We start from the raw sequence: 11,038 nt of genomic DNA, 5'->3' as shown, positions 1-11,038 counted from the left end.
TGCATTAAGTTATACATTCGAAGGGCTTGTAAGTCACATGTTGTCTACACTTTAATGGTCAATTTTAATGTGTTGAGAGAGAAAACTAAAAAAGCATGAGTACGATTTTAACTACTGAGGCCAAACTCCACATAAAGTTGTAACAATTAAGATTCTCAAGCTAAGGGAAAACCAAAAAGGAAATCAGTTGCTTAAGACACAGTTAGTTGCTCCTAGAGCAAATCATGGGACTATCTGTTTGCAAATTATTTGCTTGCAGTATTATAGAGGCAGTTACTAAAATTAGAAAGTTTTTCCAGTACAACATCCTTTTATCTTCACAAAGGCTGATGTAAGTGGAGCCTGTATTATGTTGTTTAAACACTGCCAAATGCTTTAGCTCACCTTTGTCATTTACCTCTTTGTGCTTCTCTTATTAGATTTAGCTTACTATTGAACAACAAGGTGAAATGTGGAGACATATGGCAAGCAGTAGATGTATATCATATTCTGTTTCTCTTTTTCCAGGAACAGTGAAATACACCTTATTTGTCTACTTAAATTCAAGTCCCAACTTTCCTTAATATTACGGTGTATGAACTATTTGGTGTTGATTTATTTCTGTCTCTTCTTTCAAATAACAAGGATGGCTTCTCTATCTTCCTTTTCTTTTCTTTGTTTCTTTTTGTTTTTCTTTATATATTGACGGTTTTACAATAAATACTTACTATTGAGATTCTCACAGATTATTAGCATTAGGAAATATAGCCATGAACAAAAACTGTTTTTGTACCTTACATACAATTGGCACACATTTTGGTATGATATAGAATATGCTTATATATTCAACTTACTTTGTGATGAGGAGTTGATACTAAGAAATTCAAACTTTCGGATTATTGCAAATACTTGTAGTATATGTACATACTCGCATTCATTATCTTTCATGAATTATTAGTTTTGGAAAATTCTCATAATAAATGTATTCTCTCTTCATTAAGTGATTTCAAAAGTATGTATGAGTATATATACCTTCTCTTACAACTCTCCTCTGAAAAAAAATAACATGAACACCAGTTGTCTGTGACACAATAATAGAGTTGATGCCATTAATTATCCCCTTGGAGGTCCGAAAATGTAAAATTAGGGACACAGAAAGCCTTTATCCCCCAAAGCAATCAGACATATAATTAAGAAGTTGGCCACATTGACGCATACATACAGCCCGTAACTGAAGAAAAATGATAACGTTAATGATTAGAACTGGAGATGTCATCCTTAGCATACATATTTATTCACTCTCTCAAAACTGGTCAATATGCCTTGGTTACTTTTTATGTACTAGGTTGTGATATATTGATATCTTAGAGGAACTAAATGTCTAGTGAAAGGGAAAGTTATATAGGAAGATAAATTATCATACAATGTAGTGTAAGTAACAGTAAATGCATGAACAAAAAGCTAAGGACACAGAAGACAACAACTAGGATAGAGAAAGGTATGAGGACTTCAAAAATATGACATCTTCTGAATTTTAATTAGCTGTGTTAATTTGGTGTACAATTAACTGGATTTTTACCTAACAAGTTTTCAATCTGCTAAATTTATAAAGCAGATACTATCTTTTTGTCTACAATAGTAATAAGGCAAAAAAAATGAATAATCACTTATGTACTAGTCCCTCAATCTCTGCAAATGGCAAATACTCCACCTTCTCTTAGCCTTTGTAAAGCAAATCAGTGGGGAGAATGTGATTAATGGGAATGGATCTGTGGATTCATTTACTACCTTTGATAATGAATCTGTGGTAATTTACTACTAATTGCTAAAGTAGGTATGTATAGAGGCATGCTCCTCCAAAACTACTCATTTTATTTTCATACAGTTCTACAGGACTCGATGTATTGTATTTGTGCTAAATGGAGCAGAGTAGGGTGGAATTGGTATTGGTTGTGGTCTTCAGTTGGCTGGAACCTAGATTCCAACTTCATAAAGTCAGTTTCACTGTTGTTGGTTTGCCATTGATAAGGTGATTATACTTGAAGATGGAGATTAAGGATGTATTCCTTCCTAACAAATTTGCTCAGAAGAGCTAATAATAAATAAATTCCTATATCTACTTAATAATCATCACTGAACCTATATGAGAAAAAAATGCATATGCTAGTTTATGATAGTTCATGATGGTGCAATTGGTATTCCAAAATACCAAAAAAAAAAAAAAATGTGCATCTTATACTCTACTGATTAATGTTTATAATGCATGATGTAATAAGTGTTCCTGATTCTACCAAGATCATACTATTACCAGTGAGTTTGTGGTAAATCTTTCCATTTACTCCATACCATGGGCATTCTTCCCTTTTTCCAGTTCTCAGAGGGAATGCTTTCAACTTTTCCCCATTCAGTGTTTTGTTGGCTGTGAGTTTGTCATAGATGGCTTTTATTAGATTAAGGTATCTCCCTTGTATGCTGATTTTACTGAGAGTTTTAATCATAAAGCGATGCTGGATTTTGTCAAATGCTTTTTCCGCATCTATTGAGATAATCATGTGATTTTTGTTTTTAATCCTGTTTATATGGTGTATCACGTTTACTGACTTGCGTATGTTGAACTATCCTTGCATCCCTGTTATGAGACCCACTTTATCATGGTGGGTTGTCTTTTATGTTGTTGGATTTGATTAGCTAGATATTTTGTTAAGGATTTTAGGATCTATGTTCATCAGGAATATTGGCCTGTAGTTTTTTTTTTTGGTTATGCCCTTTCCTGGTTTTGGTATTAGGATGATACTGGCTTCACAGAATGATGTAGGGAGGGTTCCCTCTTTCTCTATCTTGTGGAATAGTGTCAATAGGATTGGTACAAACTCTTCTTTGAATGTCTGGCAGAATTCTGCTGTGAATCCATTTGATCCTGGTCTTTTTCATGTTGGTAATTTTTAAATTATCATTTCAATCTCACTTCTTGTTATTGGTCTGTTCAAGGTATCTAGTTCCTCCTGATATAAGCTAGGAGGGTTGTATCTTTCCAGGAATTTATCTATCTCTTCTAGGTTTTCTAGCTTATGTGCATAAAGGTGTTTATAGTAGCCTGGAATGATGTTTTGTGTTTCTGTGTTGTCAGTTGTAATATCTCTGTTTCATTTCTTATTGAACTTTTTTGGATTTTTTCTCTTCTTTTCTTGGTTAATCTTGCTAAAGGTCTACCAATTGTATTTATCTTTTCAAAGAACCAGTTTTTTGTTTCATTTATCTTTTGTATTTTTTGTTTCAATTTCATTTAGTTCTGCTCTGAACTTGGTTATTTCCTTTCTTCTGCTGGGTTTGGTTTGTTCTTGTTTCTCTAGTTCCTGGAGGTGTGACTTTAGTGTGTCTGTGCTCTTTCACACTGTTTCATGTAGGTGTTTAGGGCTATGAACTTTCCTCTTAGCACCATTTTTGGTGTGTTCCAGAGGTTTTGATAGGTTGTGTCACTATTGTCATAAAGTTCAAATAGTTTTTTAATTTCCACCTTAATTTCATTTTTGACCCAATGATCATTCAGGAGCAGGTTATTTAATTTCCATGTATTTGCATGTTTTCAAAGGTTCCTTTTGGAATTGATTTCCACCTTTATTTCACTGTGGTCTGACAGAGTGCTTGGTATAATTTCAATTTTTGTAAATTTATTGGGGCTTGCTTTGTGGCCAGTCATATGGCCTATCTTGGAGGAAGTGCTGTATGCTGTTGAAAAGAATGTATATTCTGTGGTTATTGGATGAAATGATCTGTATGTATCTGTTAAGTCCATTTGTTCCAGGGTGTAGTTTAAATCCATTATTCTTTGTTGATTTTCTGTCTTAATGACCTGTCTAGTACTGTCAGTGGAGTATTGAAGTCCCCTGCTATTATTGTGTTGCTTTCTATCTCATTTTTTAGGTCAATTAGTAATTGTTTTATAAATTTAGGAGCTCCAGTGTTAGGTGCATATATGTTTAGGATTGTGATATTTTCTTGTTGTACTAGCCCTTTTATCAATATATAATGTCCCTCTTTTTCTTTTTAAACTGCTATTGCTAGAAACTTTTGAACGGGAAAAGGAACAGTCAGCACAATAAACAGACAACCCACAGAATGAGAAAAAATCTTTACACTCTATACACCTGACAGAGGACTAACATCCAGACTCTACAATAAGCTCAAACAAATCGACAAGAAAGAAATAAACAATCCCATCAAAAAGTGGGCTAAGGACATGAATAGACAATTCTCAAAAGAAGATATACAAATGGCCGATAAACATATGAAAAAATATGCACCATCACTAATGATCAGGGAAACACAAATCAAAACCACACTGTGATATCACCTTACCTCTGTTAGAATGGCCATAATCAAAAAAATAAGAAAGTAGTAGATATTGGCATGGATGAGGTGAATAGGGAACACTTCTACACTGCTAATGGGTATATAAACAAACAACCGCTATGGAAAACAGTGTGGAGAGATTGCTTAAAGGACTAAAAGTAGAACCACCATTTGATCCAGCAATCCCACTACTGGGTATCTACCCAGAGGAAAAGAAGTCACTATATGAAAAAGATACTTGCACATGCATGTATAGAGCAGCACAATTCACAATTGCAAAAATAGAGCCAACTCAAATGCCCAACAATCAATGTGTTCATAAAGAAACCGTGGCATATATAATCGATAGAATACTACTCAGCCATAAAAAGAAATGAATTAATGACATTCTCAGTGACCTGGATGAAAATGGAGACTATTATTCTAAGTGAAGTAATTCAGGAATGGAAAAGTAAATATCATATGTTCTCACTCATACATGGCAGGTAAGCTATAAGGATGCAGTGGCATAACAATGACACTATAGGCTGGGTGCCATAGCTCACGCCTGTAATCCCAGCACTTTGGGAGGACGAGGTGGGTGCATCACCTGAGGTCGGGAGTTCAAGACCAACCTGACCAGCATGGAAAGAACCCATCTCTACTAAATATACAAAATTAGCCAGGCATGGTGGCGCATGCCTGTAATCCCAGCCACTCAGGAGGCTGAGGCAGGAGAATCATTTGAAACTAGAGGGCAGAGGTTGTGGTGAGCCAAGATGGCACCACTGAATACAACAGTCTGGGCAACAACAGCGAAACTCTGTCAAAAACAAACAAACAAACAAACAAACAAACAAAATGACACAATGGACTCTGGGTACTCAGGAGGAAAGTGGGGGAAGGGGGCAAGGGATAAAATACTACATACAACTAGGGTACCGTGTATAGTGCTCAGGTGATGGATGCACCAAAATCTGACAAATCACCACTTACAAACTTACCCATGTAACCAAACACGACTTGTTCCCCCAATAACCTGTGGAAACAATAAAATAAAATAAAGTATTCCGTGGATGATAAGTATGATAATTAAGAAAATGGAACTAATATCATTAAAAAGTTAAAATATCTACCAAAAAAAGGGGGAGAAATGAGTTGCAATGGAAAGGCAAAAATCTCAGAATAGAAAACACAATATTAATGAAAAAAAAGCAAAGTTGGATGACTGACATTACCCTATTTCAAGACTCATTATACAGCAATTGTATTCAAAACCTTGTAGCACTGGTGAAGAAACTGGGCATATATTTCAGCAGAACAGAATAGGGAGCCCCAAATAGACTCATACAAATATAAATAAATAATCTTTTACAAAAGAGAGAAGGCAAATGAAAAGAGAGAGGATAGCCTTTTCAACAAATGGCACAAGGAAAATCAAACTTATACATACAAATAAATAAAGCAAAAGACAAAAATTATGATTTTCATAAAAGTTAACTGAAAATAGTTCATGAATCTAGATGTAGGATTAAAAAAATAAACATTCTAGAATATAACATAGGAGAAAATCTACGTGACGTTGGTTTTGGCAAACATTTTTTGATGCAACCACAAAAGCACCATCCACAAAAGGGAAAAGAAAATGTAAATTTGGACTACATTAAAAATAAAAAGTTCTGCTCTGTGAAAGATCCTGTTGAGAGAATGTGAAACCAAATCGCAGAATGGGAGAAAAATCTTTGCAAAACATGTACCAGATAAAGGACTGGTATCCAAACTAGACAAATAGCTCTTGAAATTCAACAACAATGGCAATAAAAATACAAACAATTCAATTAAAAATCTGGAAAATAATCATCACAAACACCTCATCAAAAAAGATACAGATAAAAAGTAAGCATATGAGAAGATGCTCCATATCATATGTCATACATATGAAAAATACAAATTAAACCAAGGAGATATCATCACACATTAGAATGGCTAAACTCCAAAACACTGTCAACATCAAATTTTGACAAGACATGTGTGTGGAGCAGACACTCGGGTATTTTTCTTTGTTTTTTGTTTTTGTTTTGTTTTGTTTCCATTTCCTTTCTGGTAGGAATGCAAACTTGTACAACCACCTTGGAAGTTAGTTTGGCAGATTCATACACAGCTCACAAAAAAGTTTATACAAAGTTCTCACCAATACGATCCAGCCAGTGCCTTCCTTGGTACTTAACCAGATAAGTTGAAAATTATGACCAACTAAAACTTACACGCAAATGCTTATAGCTCCTTTTTCTTAATTGTCCCAAATTAGACAGAACCAAGATGTTCTTCAATAGGTAAATGGATAAAAAAACTTTGGTTTATCCACACAATAATATATTTTTCAGAGATAAAAAGGAGCTATTAAGCCATTGAAAGGCACAGAGTCACCTTCCATGCTAAGTAAGCAAAAAAGCCAATCTGAAAATAAAACATTCGTGTGATTTCAACTACATGATATTTTGGAAAAGGCAAAGCATAAAAGACATTCAAGAATCAGTGGTTTCCAGGGATTGTGTTAAAGGGAGGGAGGGATGAACAGGTGATGCACAGGGGATTTAAGGCATTGAAACTATATTGTAATGACACTGTTACAATGGATACATGCAACTGTACATTTGTCAAAACCCATAGAATGTACAGCACAAAGAATGAACCCCAGTGAAAATTATGGGCTTTTACAACAATGTACCAATGTTGATTCATCCGTTGTAACAAATATACCATGTCAGTGCCTGCTGGAAAAGGGGAGGGAGGTGATACATAAAACTGCTCTAAAACATAAAGTCTGAATATTTAAAAAATAATATGCAGTATTTCATGTAGAATTAGTAGAATCAGCATATATATAATCCTATATATCATTGAAGAGTAACAATGTATTCCATGTGGAATTATTTTTTTCCAAATGAAGATAAAGTCTAATGATTCAACATATCAAATGCTGTGATTGACTACTTTGGAAATGGTGAAATTCTTGTCCCTGGAATTGTTTAAGCAGAAGTGTGATTATATTTTTTTGGATATGTTGCTGAAGAGATCCATACACACACTGATGGGTAGGCGAAAATAAACTCCCTCAATGTATCCAACCATAAAGTTATATGACTTCAAAAGAAATATAATCATCAAATTGTCAATATTGAAAACTAGTAACTCAATTATTCCTATTGACTTTTTATTTATGACATAGTACCAAATTATGACTCCCTCTTTAAAAATAAGTAAACAAATATGCAATGTGTTAACTTTGCATCCTAATTCAAGCAAGCAAAATTAAAATAACGTTTAGAACAATAAGAAACATTTAAATTTTGGCTGGGTATAAGATATTATTAAAATGTAATGAATATTGTTGAGTTATTAATGACATGGTGATAATGTAAAATCAAAATATTAAAGTTAATTAAGCATACCAAATTACCATTGGGTGAAGAGACAAGATATGTCTCTTCAAATAAGATTTGCTTTCAAATAATCTAGCAAAACCATGTACCTATGTATCTATATACAGATATAGATATAAGAAAGATTGACCAAAATATTGAATACATACTGATCATTATAGTACCTTTAGTTTGTGTATGTTTCAAATTTTCTGTTACAAATTGTGTACTGAAAAAAATAATTCTTGCAAAGAAAAGAAATAAAAAGTCCCCACATACTTGGGTAAATAATTTAATGTGAAAGGCAAACTCTAAAACAATGAAGCGGAGAAACAAGAACCCAGAGAATAGTGGTTTAAAGAAAAAATTTCCTACCCCCAATGATGTGGATCGGTTTAATGAGAGCACTGCTCATGACGGTGGGAGAGCTGTCTGGTGTGGCTCTCTCGCGCTCCACAGCCCTGCGGTTGGGTTTCCTCAGGGTCAGCAGTTATTTGACTCTCATGAGGAACAGTCCCTCGGCCTGGCAGAGGCGAATGACGATGACCAAGGGAACCCACATCCTGGAGGAAAGGGCCAGGCTCCAGTCCAGCCTGATGGCCCACTTGGGGCACACGTAGGTTTCGTTGTAAATTAGGGGTATGTACTTGACATTCGAGAAGCTAAAACATCCAACACAGAGAAATGGAGTGACCATAGCCCAGCTGTACTTCATCCAGGGCCCGGCCCGATAGCCGATCATGTTCTCAATACTGTCATACACGTTATTAACACCATATATCCAGGCAATAACTATATAGTCAAAGAATGCAGCCCCCAAAAGGCACACACCGCTAGCTACATAGTAGTCAAAGACATACATGCCAACCTCCGTTGCCACTGTCAGCCCAGCAGGTAACTGATGCTACTCATGAAGGCAGTGCAGATTTTCCGACGGTAACCCTTCCTTAGGAAGGATGGTAAAGATCAACCAAGGACGTGATCTGCCCTTCGACTTCAACAAGCTGGTCATCCAGTCCAAGCAAGAGAAGCATAACAAAAAAAAAAAAAAAAAAAAGTTGGCGGGGGTACCGAAAACGTGGCAGCAGCATCATAGTCACAGCTTTGGGGTAGGCAATGAAGACCAGGCCAGGCCTGCCTCATACACATCAGCAGTGTCCAACCCTTGCTCTGGCGCCATGAAGTCCAGATAGAAAAAATTGCGAAGCCAGACACAAAGACTGGTGCCGCTGTTCAGGCATTCCAGCAGCATGCAGTCCCTGGAAGAGTTGCACTTGTACTTGTTGTAGCTCCTTAGCGAGGTCACGGCCCCCAGGCAGATGGCGTAGAAGAATATCCGGGTCGTCGCGTCAATCCACACCTGTGGGCCCTCGAGGCAGGTGAGGTCAGCACACAGATAGAAATTGATGCCTGCACCCATGTTGGGCAGCGTCAGCCCTCGGACCAGCTACATGAGGAGCATGGCGAATTGGAACGTGGCTGTGAAGTAGACGACCTTCTGGGTGAACCTGATGTCCTTCCAGATGCAGAGGAAACAGGCCAGCCAGACGAAGAGAAGGCAGAGAGAGAGGTCCCATTTGAAAGAGCCCGGGGCCGGGCGCGGTGGCTCAAGCCTGTAATGCCAGCACTTTGGGAGGCCAAGACGGGTGGACCGCGAGGTCAGGAGATCGAGACCAACCTAGCTAACACGGCGAAACCCCGTCTCTACTAAAAATACAAAAAAAAAACTAGCCGGGCGAGTTGGCGGGCGCCTGTAGTCCCAGCTACTTGGGAGACTGAGGCAGGAGAATGGCGTAAACCCGGGAGGCGGATCTTGCAGTGAGCTGAGATTCGGCCACTGCACTCCAGCCCGGGCGACAGAGCGAGACTCCGTCTCAAAAAAAAAAAAAAAAAAAAAAAAAGAAAGGAAGAGCCCGGATGGTCGATTCCAGGGGACAAGCTCAGCACGTTGTGCCCCCAGAACTCGACGACAGGGAGGTAAGGTTGGTGGAGTTGATGGTGATCCAGACACTCTCATTCGTGCATGTGGTGTCCTCCATGCAGTGGGGCGTGTTCCAACCGCGGTTGCAGTGTGCCCTGGGCAGCTCCTTCTGGAAGGACTAGAGCAGGTAGTATGTGGCCTAGGCCAGGATGACGATGTAGTGGACATTCGGGAGGGACACAATTACGATGGAAGCATAGCCGATGCCAGAGAACGAAGGCCAGATCTTTTCCAGTAGGTAATGCCCCCTTCAGAGGTGTACTGGCCTGTGATGATCTCCAAGAAAAATACAGGCAGGCCGCTCCAAAATAGTAAAGTATGAGAAATTCGCCTTGTCGTTCTTGTAGCAGAGTTACGGGAAGCGCCAAGTGTTGCCCAGGCCCACGAAGCCGCCAGCCACGGAGATCACCAAATCGATCTTGCTGGACCACTGCTGCCTCTGCGGAGGTTTTCCATGGGGCTTGTCCTCAGACCGCGCTCGGACTCTTCCCCAGCGAGGGCTTCAGGATGTCCTTGTGGAAATCTTTCAGACACTGCAGCTTCTCCTTGGTGACCATCTCCTCGCTTTCCCACATGGAGATGAGGAACTAAGGCTTAGAGACGTTAAGCAACTTAACCAAAGTTGCTCAGCCAGAATGTGTTGGTAGAAAAGGTTTTGATATACGCATGGATAGTGATACAAAAAAAGGAAGGGGTCTGTCTGTGTTTACGTAATTTTTTCCCTTCCCTAAGAAAACACACAAAAATAAATAATGAGATATAGAAATTAGCATTAATAGCTACTTTGGATGGTACTTCACCCAGATTAACACTAATTATTCCTTTGTGGAAATGAATTTATTGTTATGCAGCTTACAGTGAAAATGTTAAAGAGAGATTAATATCTCTCAACCACAAAGTAAATGCCTGGGGGCCATGATCTCTCTAAGGAGCTAAGAATAATCTATCAGTGAAAACTAATATAAGGATTTAGAATGGCATTCTTGTCTATACTTGGTAGCATTTTAAAATATAGGGCTTCTATTTCAAATATGAATAATTATTTTTAACATCTGACACCATACGGCTTTTTTACTATGATAGCACCAATACAATTTATGTCTGTAATAGCAATATATTAGGATTTATAACTGTGTTTTAAGCTCTGTAATTTTTAACAAATTCTACAGAACAAGATAAGTAATTAATATTCCTTGGTATTCTTTTCTCTAATAAACTCAGTGCAGCCTTAGTAGAATAAAGGAAAAGGTAACTACATAGATAGTAACATGACTTTTAAGCTCTGAAATAATTTGAGAAGGATAATAATATAATTAATGATGGAGAT

The 11,038-nt window shown here is 37.5% G+C and overlaps 1 pseudogene; it reads right to left on the bottom strand.

Annotated features, from left to right (window-relative positions):
- Positions 1-8,085: 8,085 nt before the first annotated feature.
- LOC108522169 (sodium- and chloride-dependent taurine transporter pseudogene) lies at positions 8,086-10,268 on the bottom strand (annotated as a pseudogene).
- Between the last annotated feature and the right edge of the window lie 770 nt (positions 10,269-11,038).

This window comes from Rhinopithecus bieti, unplaced genomic scaffold (genome assembly GCF_001698545.2).
Source record: "Rhinopithecus bieti isolate Rb0 unplaced genomic scaffold, ASM169854v2 scaffold_63725, whole genome shotgun sequence".
In the NCBI taxonomy this organism is placed as follows: Eukaryota; Metazoa; Chordata; class Mammalia; order Primates; family Cercopithecidae; genus Rhinopithecus; species Rhinopithecus bieti.
This window is presented reverse-complemented; position numbering and strand designations above follow the sequence as displayed.